Consider the following 17898-nt stretch of genomic DNA (forward strand, 5'->3'; position numbering starts at 1 on the left):
AAACAAAAATAAAAAATTTAACTGTTCTGATAAATGGGTAAATATAGGGGTTTCCTGACATGACCCTAGATTCACAGGTAAATTCCAATTTCAAATAAACAAAAATTAGTTTTAATATAAGCTCATACCAAATATTTTATGGGAAATATAATAAATGTGGTAAATCAGGCAATCCTACTATGTGCAGAAATGGATTCAAGCTGAACTTCCTAGCTAAGCGAGTTTTCACCAAGGGCATGACATGTAGTTGAATAAGCTTCACAAGTGATAAATGACAAGTTTAGGTAAAGGGTATATAGCACATGCAAAACCATGCTAACACCTGAATGTTTGTGTAAAAGTTCATATATTGAGGCTGGAAGCAGTGGCACATTACAGAATCATAACGACTCAGGAATCTGAGGTAGTAGTATTGCAGGTTCAAAGCCAGTGTCAGCAACTTAGCTAGGCTTTAAGCAATTTAGCAGGTCCCCATCTCCAAATAAAAAATAAAAATGGTCTGAGGATGTGGCTCAGTGGTTAAACTCCCCTGTGTTTAATCCCTGGTACCTACTCCCCCCAAAAAACATTCCATCTCAATATTCTAATCTTGAAAATTATCATAACTGGAGGTGAGGTCTTTGGGAGGTGAAAGTCTTGAGGTACAGTCCTCATAAATAAGATTAGTGCTGTTAGATGTGAGAGAAAAACCTCTCACATCTTCTACCATGTGAAGACACAGTGAAAAGATGACATCTATGAACAGAAAGCTAGGCCTTCACTAGATACCATGTCATCATCTTGAACTTCACAATCTTCAGAATTATAAGAAACTTCTATGGATTATAACCCTCAGTTTATACTATTTTGTTATAGCAGCCCTATAAACTCGGATAGACAAGAAGGTTAAAAAAATAAAAGCGTAAATTTGATTGACTGCATTTTTATTCACTGGAGTACAGGGAGAGGAGCAAGACAGAGATTGAAGAGTGATAGTGGGGAGCTCAGTCATGCGTGGATTTATGACTACAGAAAGGATTTTTTAATGTATCCACCTATTTTTCTGTGATTGGTTTTCTAGTAATTTCAGTTAGTTTACAGTGTGAAGTATAGATTTAATTTGAGGGAATCAGAAAAAGTTTTAGAATCAATATAGAAAATTATTGTATGATTAGGAATCGGTAGTGATATTAGAGTCTAAGGAGAATCCAGAGCAATTTCAGAATCTTTTTAAGGGTTGATATCAACAGTATTTTCTAACTAATCAGATAAAAAGATAAAATAAAAGGAAGAGCCAAGGATAACACCCAGATTTCTAATCTATTATATTAGGGAGTTAAGATAACATTCTCAAAACCAGAGCATATATGAATAATAACTGGGACCACTGCATTATGATAGGGGGTGGTTTTCAATTGTGACAACCAAGAGGAAATGTCTAACAGATAGTTAGCTGTATGTCAGGGAAGCCCAGAAAAAAAGATCTGGGCTTCAGCAATAGATAGGGGATATTGACAGTTCATAGACAAATGTTCTTCAAAGTATGATTCCAGGTGACCCACATCAAATCACCAGGAGTTCCTGTTAAAATTCCGGGACTTCCTCCTTCAGGGGTAAACCAATTAGGTTAACGACTGATTTCTCATCACAGACTTTGAAAGCCAGAAGATCTTGGAACAATGTATTTCAAACGCTGAAAAATAATGGATTCCAACCAAGAATACTGTATCCAGCAAAATTAAGCTTCAGATTTGACAATGAAATTAAAATCTTTCATGATAAACAAAAGCTAAAAGAATTCGCAGCAAGAAAACCAGCACTGCAAAGCATTTTGAGCAAAATACTACAAGAAGAGGAACTGAAAAATAGTGCCCAAAACTAACAGCAGGAGGTATCTCAGTAAAGGGGGAGGAAAATAACCAAAAAGTAAAACCAGCCAAACTAAAATAAATAAATAAAGAAGCATGACTGGAAGTACAAATCATATCTCAATTGTAACCTTAAATGTTAATGGCCTAAACTCACCAATAAAGAGACATAGGCTAGTAACCTGGATCAAAAAAATAAATCCAACAATATGCTGCCTTCAAGAGACTCATATGATAGGAAAAGACATACACAGGCTGAAGGTAAAAGGTTGGGAAAAATCATACCACTCACATGGCCCTCGGAAGCAAGCAGGAGTGGCCATACTCATATCGAATAAAATCAACTTTAAACCTAAGTTAATCAAGAAGGACACTATATACTGTTAAAAGGAACCATCCACCAACAAGACATAACAATTATCAATTTGTATGCACCAAACAATGGAGCTGCAACATTCATAAAACAAACTCTCCTCAAGTTCAAGAGTCAAATAGACCACAACACAATAATTATGGGTGACTTCAACACACCGCTCTCGCCATTAGACAGATCCTCTAGACAAAAACTGAATAAAGAAACTATAGAACTCAACAGCACAATCAATAACCTAGTCTTAACCGACATATATAGAATGTATCAACCATCATCAAGTGGATACACGTTCTTCTCAGCAGCACATGGATCCTACTCAAAGATAGACCATATATTATGCCACAAGGCAACTCTTAGTAAGTATAAAGGCGTGGAGATAATACCATGCACCATATCTGATCACAACGGAATGAAATTGGAAATCAATGATAAAAGAAGGAAGGAAAAATCCTACATCACATGGAAAATGAACAATATGTTACTGAATGATCAATGAGTTACAGAAGACATAAAGGAGGAGATGAAAAAATTCTTAGAGACAAATGATAATACAGACACAACATACCGGAATCTATGGGACACAATGAAAGCAGTTTTAAGAGGGAAATTCATTTCTTGGAGTTCTTTCCTCAAAAAAAGAAAAAAACAACAAATAAATGAACTCACACTACACCTCAAAAACCTAGAAAAGGAAGAGCAAAACAACAGCAAATGTAGTAGAAGACAAGAAATAATTAAAATCAGAGCAGAAATCAATGAAATTGAAACGAAAAAACCATTGAAAAAATTGATAAAACTAAAAGTTGGTTCTTTGAAAAAATAAATAAGATAGACAGGCCCTTAGCCATGCTAACGAAGAGAAGAAGAGAGAGAACTCAAATTACCAACATACGGGATGAAAAAGGCAATATCACAACAGATACTACAGAAATACAGAAGATAATTAGAAAGTATTTTGAAACCCTATATTCCAATAAAATAGAAGATAGTGAAGATATCGATAAATTTCTTAAGGCATATGATCTGCCCAGATTGAGAAAGGAAGACACACACAATCTAAACAGACCAATAACAAAGGAAGAAATAGAAGAAGCTATCAAAAGACTACCAACCAAGAAAAGCCCTGGACCGGATGGGTATAGAGCGGAGTTCTACAAAACCTTCAAAGAAGAATTAATACCAATACTTTTCAAGCTATTTCAAGAAATAGAAAAAGAATGAGCTCTTCCAAATTCATTCTATGAGGCCAACATCACTCTGATCCCAAAACCAGACAAAGACACTTCAAAGAAAGAAAACTACCGACCAATATCTCTAATGAACCTAGATGCAAAAATTCTCAATAAAATTCTGGCGAATTGAATACAAAAACATCAAAAAACTTGTGCACCATGATCAAGTAGGATTCATCCCTGGGATGCAAGGCTGGTTCAATATACAGAAATCAATAAATGCTATTCACCACATCAATAGACTTAAAGACAAGAACCATATGATCATCTCGATAGATGCAGAAAAAGCATTTGACAAAGTACAGCATCCCTTTATGTTCAAAACACTAGAAAAACTAGGGATAACAGGAACTTACCTCAACATTGTAAAAGCTATATATGCTAAACCTCAGGCTAGCATCATCCTAAACGGAGAAAAACTGAAGGCTTTCCCTCTAAAATCTGGAACAAGACAGGGATGCCCTCTATCACCACTTCTATTCAATTTAGTTCTCGAAGTACTAGCCAGAGCAATTAGACAGACAAAAGAAATTAAAGGCATAAAAATAGGAAAAGAAGAAATTAAATTATCGCTATTTGCAGATGACATGATAATATACTTAACAGACCCAAAAGGGTCTACAAAGAAGATGCTAGAGTTAATAAATGAATTCAGCGAAGTCGCAGGTTATAAAATCAACATGCATAAATCAAAGGCATTCCTGTATATCAGCAACAAAACCTCTGAAATGGAAATAAGGAAAACCACTCCATTCACAATATCCTCAAAGAAAATAAGATACTTTGGAATCAACATAACAAAAGAGGTGAAAGATTTATACAGTGAAAACTACAGAACCCTAAAGAGGGAGATAGGAGAAGATCTCAGAAGATGGAAAAATGTACCCTGTTCATGGATAAGCAGAACTAACATCATCAAAATGGTGATATTACTCAAAGTTCTCTACAGGTTTAATGTGATGCCAATCAAAATCCCAATGGCATTTCTTGTAGAAATAGATAAAGCAATCATGAAATTCATATGGAAAAACAAAAGACCCAGAATAGCAAAAGCAATTCTAAGAAGGAAATGTGAATCTGGAGGTATAGCGATACCAGAGTTCAAACTGTACTACAAAGCAATAGTAACAAAAACAGCATGGTACTGGTACCAAAACAGGCAGGTGGACCAATGGTACAGAATAGAAGACACAGAGACTAATCCACAAAGTTACAACTATCTTATATTTGATAAAGGGGCTAAAAACATACAATGGAGGAAGGATAGCATCTTCAACAAATGGTGCTGGGAAAATTGGAAATCCATATGCAACAAAATGAAATTGAATCCCTTTCTCTCACCATCCACAAAAGTTAACTCAAAATGGATCAACGAGCTAGATATCAAATCAGAGACTCTGTGTCTGATAGAAGAAAAAGTTGGCTCCGATCTACATATAGTGGGGTCGGGCTCCAAATTCCTTAATAGGATGCCCATAGCCCAAGAGTTAATAACAAGAATCAACAAATGGGACTTACTTAAACTAAAAAAGTTTTTTTCTCAGCAAGGGAAACAATAAAAGAGGTAAATAGAGAGCCTACATCCTGGGAACAAATTTTTACCCCTCACACCTCACATAGAGCCCTAATATCCAGAATGTACAAAGAACTCAAAAAATTAGACAATAAGATAGCAAATAACCCAATCAACAAATGGGCCAAGGACCTGAACAGACAGTTCTCAGAGGAGGACATACAATCAATCAACAAGTACATGAAAAAATGCTCACCATCTCTAGCAATCAGAGAAATGCAAATCAAAACCACCCTAAGATACCATCTCACTCCAGTAAGATTGGCAGCCATTATGAAGTCAACAACAATAAGTGTTGGCGGGGATGTGGGGAAAAGGGTACACTTGTACACTGCTGGTGGGACTGCAAAATGGTGAGGCCAATTTGGAAAGCAGTTTGGAGATTCCTGGGAAAGCTGGGAATGGATCCACCATTTGACCCAGCTATGGCCCTTCTCGGACTATTCCCTGAGGACCTTAAAAGAGCGCACTATAGGGATATGGCCACATCAATGATTATAGTGACACAATTCACAATAGCTAGACTGTGGAACCAATCTAGATGCCCTTCTATAGATGAATGGATAAAAAAAAATGCAGCATCTATACACAATGGAGTATTATGCAGCACTAAGAAATGACAAAATCATAGAATTTGCAGGGAAATGGATGGCATTAGAGCAGATTATGCTAAGTGAAGCTAGCCAAGCCCTAAAAAACAAACGCCAAATGTCTTCTTTGATATAAAGAGAGTAACTAATAACAGAACAGGAAGGAAGAGCATGAGGAAAAGACTAACAGTAAACAAAGACGAATGGGGGGAGAGAAAGGGAGAGAGAAGGGAAAGCATATGGAAATGGTAGGAGACCTTCAATGATACACAAAATTATAAGAGGTTATGAGGGGCAAGGGGGAGGGGGGGAAAAGGGGGAGAGAATTCAACAACAGCAGAGGAGATAGAGAGGGAAGATGGGAGGGGAGGGGAGGGGAGGGGGGATAGTAGGGGATAGGAAAGGTAGCAGAATACAACAGTCACTAATATGCCATTATGTAATAATGTGAGTATGTAACAGTTGTGATTCTGCAATCTGTATTTGGGGTAAAAATGGGAGTTCAAAACCCAATTGAGTCTAATGTATGAAAGATGATATATCATGAGCTCTGTAATGTTTTGAACAATCAATAAAAAAAAAATTCCTGGACTTGAACCACATCTACTAAATCTACCTTTATCACAAGTGCCTAGCTGATTATTATGCACATTAAAGTTTGATAATTCTTCTTATAGTTTGGGTATGAGGTGTTCACCAATAACTCCTGTATTAATACAGGGGGTGAGATGATTAGGTTACTAGAGCTATGTCCTAATCAGTGGATTAATCTATTGAATGGATTAATAATTTAAATCCATTACTATGTGGTAATTGTAGGGAGGTGGAGCAAGGCTGGAGGAAGTGAGTGCCCTGGGGATTACGTGTTTGTCCCTGGCTCTTCTAGCTCTCTGTGCTTCCTGGCTATCATGAGTAAGCAGCTTTCTCTTCCATGCTCTTCCACCATGATGTTCTGCCTTATATTGGGTCCAGAGCAATGGAATTGGCCATTCATGGACTGATTCTCTGAAGCCATAAACCCACAATAAAATTTTCCTCCTCCAATTTTTCTTTTCAGGTAATTTGGTCACAGTGACAAGAAGCTTACCAACACAATCCCTGAGAGAAATGATGAATGAAGGGTGTACCTGGATAGCATCAGTCAGGGACAGTGCAGTATGACAAGCATACATAGTTTACGTGACATGTAATACTACCAAAAGAAACAAAGTCCCTAGGGAAACGTGGAAGGAGATATCAGAGAAATAACAACAAACAGATGAAGGTAGTATCAGGGAAACATAAGTTAGAATGTTTCAGATTTACATGTTTCAAATTAAAGATTATAAAATACCTACAGTGAATATTTGCTCCTTTATGTAGTTTGTAGGCTACGTGATTCAGAGACTTGTAGTTTAGCCTCTAGATTTCCAGTAACTAAACATAGAAGACAACCTACTCTCAAGTTTTTTATTAATGAATGAATGCAAATGTTTAAATCTTGGTAATAATAAACTCTGCAACTTTCTATAAATAATACTCTTCCAGATGAAATTCTTCTGAGAAAATACATTTAAAGAATAACTTCATAAAATTTTCTACTAAATAACTGAGGTGAATGCTGTTGTCTTACTTTACATTTTGCTCACATGCATTAGCCAAGCAAAGATGGTTATTTTATACATATATAATTGGACTTCGATTCTCATAGCTTTGGAATTGGCCAAAATCATCTCACTAAAATGGGACTATCTTTTTTTGCTATTATTCAATACAATAAGAAATCATTTAATAAGATGCTAATACTACTCTTATACAATGATTTATCTTCACTTTTTGATTTCCTCTGTGTTATAAATCTCCACATTGGGGATAAGTATAGCAGCTTTTCAGGTATACATTAGATGAGTTGGCATACATCACCCAACGCTCTATATTTTAAAACACTCTTTGCAGGATCCAATTTTTAAAGCATAAAAAAAGAGATGAAAGGAAAAGGCATAAAATGGTTCTACATATTATATCTCTGTCAGTATATTAATGCACCTAGCTTTTAAGCATCCTCCATTTCAATTTTGATTTGGTCACTCGGTGCTATTTAATTCACCACTTCTATTTTAAAATTTCCTCACACTTTTCCATTGCCCACTGAAAGTTTAATTTGTATTTATCTCCATTACTCAGCACATAAAATTATAGCACACAAAGATGAAGTAAGTAGAGATGGCTACAAAATTATTGTAATGAATATTCTACATATCACAAGAAAAGGCCTCCTGTCCTGGGAAAGAATATTCATGTAAATGAAACTTCCCTATATATTAGTATTTCAGTCAAAAGAAATGATGTTTCCACCTCAGGTGGAGAGCCTGCATCTGCATTTAAATAGAAAGATGAAACCTAATTCAGATTTCAGCTACTGGAATCAACAAAAAAGAAATCAGGTGTTGGCTACAAAGTTGTCTTTAAAGTTATATTAAACCACAGATACCTGAAGATTTAGATTTAATCAAATTAATCTGGATAAATTCCCTCAGTGAAATTCTTAGTCCATCTTTAATTTAGTCTTAGGTCCCCTGAAGTAAAGTAGTTTAAAATATTCATTTTAATTTCATTTTCTATATTTGTTTTTTACTGAAGGATATGAAAAAAATATTGTTTTCCAAAATAAATGTTTATTAATCTTGTATTAATTTTCATAAAACTGATTATTGAAATACCTTCTAAAAACCTGTAAAATAATAATCTTATGTGAAGAGTCTCATACAATACGGTATCACTTCTGTCTGTACTATCATTATGGGTTACCTCAAACTTAAACCAGCTGTCCATCAATTTAGAAATTATTTCCAGGCTGGGGATATAGCTCAGTTGGGAGAGTGCTTGTCTCACATGCATAAGGCCCTGGGTTCAATCCCCAACACCACAAAAAAAAAAAAAAAAAAGAAAGAAAGAAATTATTCCCAACTCATAAAGTTACAGGTATATCAGCTCTTTGAGATTTGGGCTACTTCTAGCTTTTCACCACCTCATCTCTTGCTCTATTAACAGTATTCAGTATTGTTCAAACAACTGTCTGATAGGATAAAAGATCAATTTGCTCAGAATTTTCCCAATATAGTTCAGAATCATCCTAGAATTCAAAATGTAAAAATTAATTATTCACTGTAATAACTTGATTGATTATGTGTCTGCCTCCCACAGAATTGGAAGTTTCTTTATAGCAGAGGCTACATGCTTTTTGCTAAACTGAATTCTCTCCACTTAAATGATAAAATGCTGAGCATTTGGTCCTCAATATTTTCTGATTGAATCACATTTGATATTAGTGACTGCCTCTTCTGAGCTCTTACTTTTATAACAATATACATGATAATCCTTTCACAATCTGGAGAGCCCACTGCTATGTTCCTAATTAGTTCATGCCACTTCCACCTTAACATTGTACCCTTTGGCAAAGACAATCTTTTAATACAACAATAGTCTCCTTTTTCATAGTGTAGACCTGCCAATTGGAAGAACCATACACCTAGCTTCTGCCATCTCTGCTCTCAATTACATCCATGTGAGGCACTGTTGTTTGCCTATAACAAAGGGATAGGAACAGAATAATATGTTACTTTCTAACAAAGTGATTTAAAGTGGGTGTCTTCCTATTCTTCTACATCTGTAGGCTGGATTCAGAGGATCTGAGCTCTTAGAAAGTTGTTGAATCCTAAGAAGAAAGGAATTTAGATTTCATTTGGATGTGATCTACCCACCAATTATGAAATAAATATTTATTATGAGAAGTCAATAAATATTTTGTTGTTGTTATAGCAATTAGTGTTACCTTAACTGATACATACACCAGCTTAGGGACATCTTAGTCCCTCCTATCAAAGAAGAATTAACTATCTGAAATAAGTAGATCACTGACCAGAGTGATAATCTACAAGGACATTGTGCATTCATATGAGATCCCTTTATTGGAATATAGGTTTTCAAAATAATTTCTAATTGTCTTCTGTATTTCTGTAGCATCTGTTGTGATATTGCCTTTTTCATCCCGTATGTTAGTAATTTGAGTTCTCTCTCTTCTTCTCTTCGTTAGCATGGCTAAAGGTCTGTCGATCTTATTTATTTTTTCGAAGAACCAACTTTTAGTTTTGTTAATTTTTTCAATAGTTTCTTTTGTTTCAATTTCATTGATTTCCGCTCTGATTTTAATTATTTCTTGCCTTCTGCTACATTTGCTGTTGTTTTGCTCTTCCTTTTCTAGGGCTTTGAGATGAAGTGTGAGCTCATTTATTTGTTGGTTTTTTCTTTTTTTGAGGAATGACCACCAGGCGATGAATTTTCCTCTTAAAACTGCTTTCATTGTGTCCCATAGATTCCGATATGTTGTGTCTGTATTTTCATTTATCTCTAAGAATTTTTTGATTTCCTCCTTTATGTCTTCTGTAACCCATTGATCATTCAGTAACATATTGTTCATTTTCCATGTGATGTAGGATTTTTCCTTCCTTCTTTTATCATTGATTTCCAGTTTCATTCCATTATGATCAGATAAAATGCATGGTATTATCTCCACCCCTTTATATTTACTGAGGGTTGCCCTATGGCATAACATATGGTCTATTTTTGAGAAGGATCCATGTGCTGCTGAGAAAAAAGTATATCCATTTGATGATGGTTGATATATTCTATATATGTCAGTTAAGTCTAGGTTATTGATTGTTATATTGAGTTCTATAGTTTATTTATTCAACTTTTGTTTGGAGGATCTGTCCAATGGTGAGAGAGGTGTGTTGAAGTCACCCATAAGTATTGTGTTGTGGTCTATTTGATTCTTGAACTTGAGGAGAATTTGTTTTATGAATGTCGCAGCACCGTTATTTGGTGCATAAATATTGATAATTGTTATGTCTTGTTGGTGAATGGTTCCTTTTAACAGTATATAATGTCCTTCTTTATCCCTTTTGATTAACTTAGTCTTGAAGTCGATTTTATTCGATATGAGGATGGCCACCCCTGCTTGCTTACGAGGACTGTGTGCGTGGTATATTTTTTCCCATTCTTTCACCTTCAGCCTGTGTATGTCTTTTCCAATCAGATGTGTCTCCTGGAGGCAGCATATTGTTGGATTTGTTTTTTTAATCCATGATACCAGCCTATGTCGCTTTATTGGAGAGTTTAAGCCATTAACATTCAGAGTTACTATTGATATATGGTTTGTACTTCCATCCATGTTTGATTATTTACCCTTTTTTTAAAAAAATTTAGTTTGTTTCTCCATGATTATCTTTCCCCTCACCCTCTGTCTTTACTGAGGCACTTCTCACTGATGGTTTTGGTTATTGTTTTTCATTTCTTCCTCGTGTAGTGTTTTGCTCAAAATGCTTTGCAATGCTGGTTTTCTGGCTGCAAATTCTTTTTAACTTTTGTTTATCATGAAAGATGTTTGGTGCGGCCAATTTGGAAAGCAGTTTGGAGATTCCTGGGAAAGCTGGGAATGGAACCACCATTTGACCCTGTTATTGCCCTTCTCGGACTATTCCCTGAAGACCTTAAAAGAGCATGCTACAGGGATACTGCCACATCGATGTTCATAGCAGCACAATTCACAATAGCTAGACTGTGGAACCAACCCAGGCGCCCTTCCATAGATGAATGGATAAAAAAAAACGTGGCATCTATACACAATGGAGTACTATGCAGCAATTAAAAATGACAAAATCATAGAATTTGCAGGGAAATGGATGGCACTAGAGCAGATTATGCTTAGTGAAGCTAGCCAATCCCTAAAAAACAAATACCAAATGTCTTCTTTGATATAATGAGAGCAACTATGAACAGAGCAGGGAGGAAGAGCAGGAAGAAAAGATTAACATTAAACAGAGACATGAGATGGGAGGGAAAGAGAGAGAAAAGGGAAATTGCATGGAAATGAAGGGAGACCCTCATTGCTATACAAAATTACATATAAGAGGTTGTGAGGGGAATGGGAAAATAAACAAGGAGAGAAATGAATTACAGTAGATGGGGTAGAGAGAGAAGATGGGAGGGGAGGGGGGATAGTAGGGGATAGGAAAGGTAGCAGAATACAACAATTACTAATAGGGCATTATGTAAAATTGTGGATGTGTAACCGACGTGATTCTGCAATCTGCATTTGGGGTAAAATTGGGGGTTCATAACCCATTTCAATCTAATGTATGAAATATGATATGTCAAGAGCTTTGTAATGTTGTGAACAACCAATAAAAAAATAAAAATAAAAATAAAAATAAATGAGGTCCCTTAACAATTTATTTATCACCAAATTTATCACCAATTCTTAATTGCACCTCACACTAATATCTAATATATTGTGCATCATTGATAACTTTATCAAGTAGAAGAAAATTTCCTTTCAGGAAGAGTAGTATATGTGAGCAGAAAATAAAAATTTTTGGAAGCTTTGTAAGAGCGGCAGAGGGAAGCAGTATGCATAATTAGTAAAAGTTTCTAAAAGTATACTATAAGAATGGTTAGTATGATTAATTGAAATTCTTTCTGCTTTGTTGGGAAATGCAAATTTGAGGTCAGAAATTAATTGTTCACTACAATACAGAGAATAAATCCTTTCCCAAGCAGTATTTTCCAAGTTGACTCTTTGTTGCACTCAGTTTCAATACAGATTGCAAATTGAATAAATGTATTACTATTATTTTTGAAGGTATGGAAAATTTTTAATCTTCCAAAGATGCATCTTATATTGGACTCTATTTCTGATATGGCTTATGCTATATCTATCATACTATTGTATATATACATAAGTACCCTTTTTGTGTAAAAACAAGTTTATAATCAGCATATAGCATATTTTCTTCAATATAGTGTTTTGAAACAATTAATTATTGATTAAGCAAAAGATGAAGGTCATCAGTACCATCATAGCCAATATTTTGTTAGCTATCTCAATGGGCATCATTTAATGTATCTCAAAAGGCTTTATAAAAGCATAAAAATTATTTTCTTACTCATTTTGAATATACTTTTTCTATACACTTCCTTTTAATGTATCATGAGAAGAATGGTTGTAGACCTTCTTCTATGAGCTGGAAATTTACTGGTTACACTATGCATGTATCTTCACAAAAAAGAGCACATAAAATATCTTACCACTATGTATAACATATACAAGCTTAAGGAAGTGTGTCCAGGCATGCTAGTTCAACTGTATACTCTAATGTTGACATAATGGTACATGTAGTCACATCATTAAGTAGCCTACTAATTGCTAAGCACTTTGCCAGGGGCAGTAACACATTACTTGAAATCAAATTTCATAGAAGCAGCACAGCTAGGGTCACAAAGGGGTCAAGTCAAATTTAGAACATCTGTCCCTTTGACTTCTAAAATTATTGCTTTCTCCCAACCCAATACTCCCTCTCCTGGAACCCTATGTGTGACTTCAGGCCAAGTCCACTCTAATCGATAAAGACATGACTTTATTCTGCTGACATCCCAAACTATTGAAGCCCTTTGTTTATAATTAAGAGATAAATCCAATTTAATCTATGTAGGCAAAAAAAGTAAAATAATAACCCATATGGGGACAGTGGCAGACTACACCAATACTGGCAATGCTTGAAAATTATTGTCCATTTAAGATTAAACAAAGGACAATTTAACCCAGAGTTTTATTTATCACCAAATCTTAATTGCACCTCACACGAATATCTTATTTGAACTTTTCATGTCCACAGTCTAGTTTTTATAATTCTATTTTACAATTTAAAACCAATGGCCTATGTAGGGTTAACTAGCATTCAGTCAATCTTACACATGAGCACTAACACCCACCCTGGGAAATGAGGGTGAGAAAGATTCTAATACAGTTAGTAGCCAAGGCTTCACCTAGAGTCACTCGATTATTCTCTTTTTATGAACATTTTCATCTCATGGTCATTTTTATTTGGTGTCAGGTAATAGGAAGTCTTACTGGGACAGATAACAACATTAACAATAATGAACTCTGAGGGAGTCTTCCAATATTTTTATTCTTTTCTTTGATAATATGTACTAATTAATTAATAAGAAAAATGCAACCAACTTGCTGACAACTGTACAAAGAAAGAAAAGTGGAGTTAGGGTAAGTAGAGCCTGCTATTTACCTAAAGGAGTAGATTATGGAGTGAAGAAATATCATGTAAAGCTTAGGAACATGGACTTCAGAGCAATAAACACATCTTTAGTGATGTCCTGTCTCTAATTCCTGTCTTCTGTGACCTTTAGGAAACTGTATATTTTCTAAGTTTCTTCATTTTTAAATAAGAACAATAGTACTTGCTTCATAGTGCTTAATGAGATTCAAATAAGGTCCCTTAAGTGCTTGGTATCATTCATGCTTTGTTATAAACTATCAATGCACATTAACCATAATTAGTCTGTTTCCTGAGGATAACTTATGGACTTCAAATCAAACTCTATGTTAAAAAGATTTATGTATATGAAATATGTATTTAAAGCACTTAGTTTTTTCCCCTATAGATGGTAGATGTTCCTAGATAGATACATAAGCATTAAAATGATATCAGTTTACAAAATGGATTTTTCTTGACTATCACAGTATGTAAATTCAACTACATAAACTTGGACGATGTCTTCAAATTTCTCTTCTGGGGAAATGAGAAATTAAAGAAGCACATCTATTATAGTGACCTATGGTAAAATAGATGGGCTACAGACTACACTGTTAGCTCCACTTTTACCACCAAGTTGCTAACCATATTTGGGCAAGTTTAACCTTCCTGAACCAGTTTGCTCCTCTAAAAATGGCAATCAAAGAAATAAATTTCCTCAACATTTGGCTTAAAGCAAACACTAGTATGAATGATTTTTAAAGTGATTTCTGAATATAAAATGTCGCAAAATGCTCAGCCATCAAGAGCAGCCCGGCTTTCAAGGGTATGTGTTTCCATTTTTAATTGCTATCTGCTACAGTGATTATCAGAAAAGCAAGTTGATAGATTAATTGATTGATTGATCACTTTGTTACATTAATCTAGAAGTGGGAAAATATGATCTTGTGTCTCACCTAAAAGACATCTGCATCAAATCCTCCTCCACTTTACAGTGTAAAAGTGTGCTTATGTTAAAGTGCCTCATTTACAGGAAAAAATAGCTCCCTGCCAAAAAAGAGCAATGTAACATAATTACTCTTGGCTTGGAAGCCTACTATTAGTTTATTCAATGACATTCCCAAATGGTTCTGGGAGAATTTGACATGAAACATTTTTGTTAGAAAAAGCATCTTTCAGCTTATTTATAATATAGACACAAAATAAAAATATGAATGGTGGAAATAAGCCTACATTTAACAGTGACAAACTCCTTGCCACAGAAATTCCTTAGACTTGAAAACTTAGGTTGTATATTTGAGTTGTAAGTGAGGGATACATCAAATCAGAAACTGGCAGACAGGGTTCTTTCCTGCTAAATCATATAACCATTGTCCATTTGGATAGCCCCAATTTAAAAGGGAAATGTTACAAATTCTATTATGAACAAGTCATTTATTTCCTATAATACTTAAAATTGTATTTTCTTCTTTAGAGAAGAAAACGTGAAGATAGTTATCAAAGCATTGTCATGATGACCAAGAATTTACCCTATACTTTCTTACTTCAGGGAGGAAATCTTAGTACTAACAGGTAAATTATAAAGCTCAGAATTAACCTATATCAGATTTTTTCTTTTTCCTTTTTCTTTTCTTTTTTTTTTCTTTTTTCTTTTCTTTTCTTTTTTTTATACCAGGAATTGAATCCAGCATCACTTAACCACTGAGCTACATCCCCATCTCTTTTTTATATTTTTATTTTGAGACAGTGGTCTCTCTAAGTTGCTGATACTGGCCTTGAACCTGCTATCCTCCTGCCTTAGCATCCTAAGCAGCTGGAATTACAGGCATATGCCACCGCACCTGGCTCAGATTCTTTTAAATAAAGACTTTCACAAAATAATAAATCATTTAAAACTTGTTAATTGTAAGTATACTTTATTTTCTATTATTTAAATTGAAAATATAAAATCACTTGACAAACTATAGATAGACTTTAAGGAATATGGGAAGGCTGATACAGAGAAGATTCAAGGGGATCTGACTTTACAACTTTTTCTTATTTTTAATGATCATTTCTTAATTCAACTAATCAAACATTTATCCATATAAAACTCATATGAATTAATTAATTTATTGTTTCTATTAGCAAATTTAAGTGAAAATGAGTTACATATAGCATGTATTATTTTGCTTGCACAGAAAGCAATACTTTGAACATCTCTATTTAAAGTTCCTTACAGCAGCTCAGAGAGGAATACCGGACTCTTTTGATCATGCCCTCAGTCACAACCACGTCTCAATTTGCTTTCAGGAAATCACAATCTCTAGATTATTTTCCACCTCACTATATGCTCCATTGTTTGCCCTTTGTTGAAAACTTTTCCTTGTCTGGACTGTTATCTTTCAGAGTGCCCCCTAACTTAGTTCTCTTTTTGTATCTATTTACACTTGTGCCCTATATGAGCTCCTCTGTTCATGGCTTTCATTCCCATCCACCGTCTATGCCTCCTACATATCTCTGGTCCTCCTCCTATCTCAAGCCTGCTTGACTCTCTATATATAGCTACATATAGATGTCCAAGAAGCATTTTGGATTTAGCACTTCCAAAATAAATCTCTTGATTTTCCCTATTCTTTCCTAGTTTACCCCATCATGAAGTGGCTCCATGATTCACTCAGCTTCTTTGGCCTAAAACACAAGGATTATCCCAGACTCTTCTGTACAACTGCTACATCCGCTACACCAAATCCACCTGCAACAGCCAGGGACTCTAGCCTCAAGTCTTACCTAGATGGCAAGTATGTCTGATGAGTCACTGTCATCTCTCACATTCATCACCGCATCTGCTTCTTTTCCTTGCTTTCACTTAGAAAATCTTGCCAATTTTACACACAGTGAACAGAGTCATGTATTAAAAATTAAATCAGATTATGTCAAGATCCTTCTCAAAAACTCTCATGACCTTCCATAATCCCTCATGACAATGAAGAAAAGCCAAACTCTGTATCATGCTTTACAAGTCCCTGTGTGATCTAGTGCCTGCTTATCTCCCTGACTCCATCTCCTAACACTCCTATCTTATTCTGTCTGTCTCCATCCTGACCTTTATCCTGGTCTTTTCTGCTGGCAACACTATCTATTCCATTAGATCTTCAAAGACGAACTCTCCTCCTTTGCTCAGATTATTGCTCAAAATCACCAACTCAGAGAAACCATTCCTGCTGATCCTTTGAAATAGCAAGCCACTACCAAAACCCAGGCTGAAGGCTTGCTATTATCCATGATATGCTTTGTTATTGATGGCTTGCTTCCTTTTTCACTGGAATGCCTGCACAGAAACTTCATTAGAAGAGTTATTATGTTGTTGTTTATTATGTTTTCTAAAGTTACACAGTATTTGGCACATGGTAAGAGTAAATAAAGGAATTAATAAGTAATGAGAAATTCAGTGTTAGACAATTTTTTAAAAATATTTAGTTAGTTAGTTAGTTAGTTGTAGTTGGACACAATACCCTTATTTTGTTTATTTGTTTTTCCGTGATGCTGAGGATTGAACGCAGGGCCCCGCACGCGCTAGGCAGACATTCTACCACTGAGCCACAACCCCAGCCCCAGTGTTAGACAGTTTCATACTGCATTTTACATAAAGGGTTTATGTTAACAAAAAAATAAGTATAGACGAAAATTTATCTATACCTATAATACATGCAGAAGGATGAAAATACAGTGTGATTTTTAAGAAATATATACCTTTCTGATAAACAAGGAAAATGAAGGCTACTCTTTCTGACACAAGCCAAGGAAATTTAGTAACATATTTTACACAAAAATATGTAAATTGTTCCTCCTTTCATTAAAATAAATCATTTCTTATTTTTTCCATGAAAAGTCTACCTTCTTTTGAATCTTCCCAATCCTCTGAATATAAATTTTGAACTTTTTAAAAAATTCTTAATTTTATATTTATTATAATTTTTAAAATTTCATTATTATTATTATTTTTCTTGGCAGTAGTGGCAATTGAATCCAGGGATGCTGTACCACTGTGCTATGTTTCCAGGTTTTTAAAAAATATTTTATTTTGAGATAGGGTCTTGTAACACTCCTGCCTGGGCCTTCTGAGTATCTGGGATTTCAGATGTGTGCCACTGAACCCACTTGGATTTTATTTTTTAGAAGAGCTTCTTCGTGAACAACTACAAGAAGGTGATTTA

Source organism: Spermophilus citellus (genome assembly GCF_964194105.1).
Source record: "Spermophilus citellus genome assembly, chromosome: 9".
Lineage (NCBI taxonomy): Eukaryota > Metazoa > Chordata > Mammalia > Rodentia > Sciuridae > Spermophilus > Spermophilus citellus.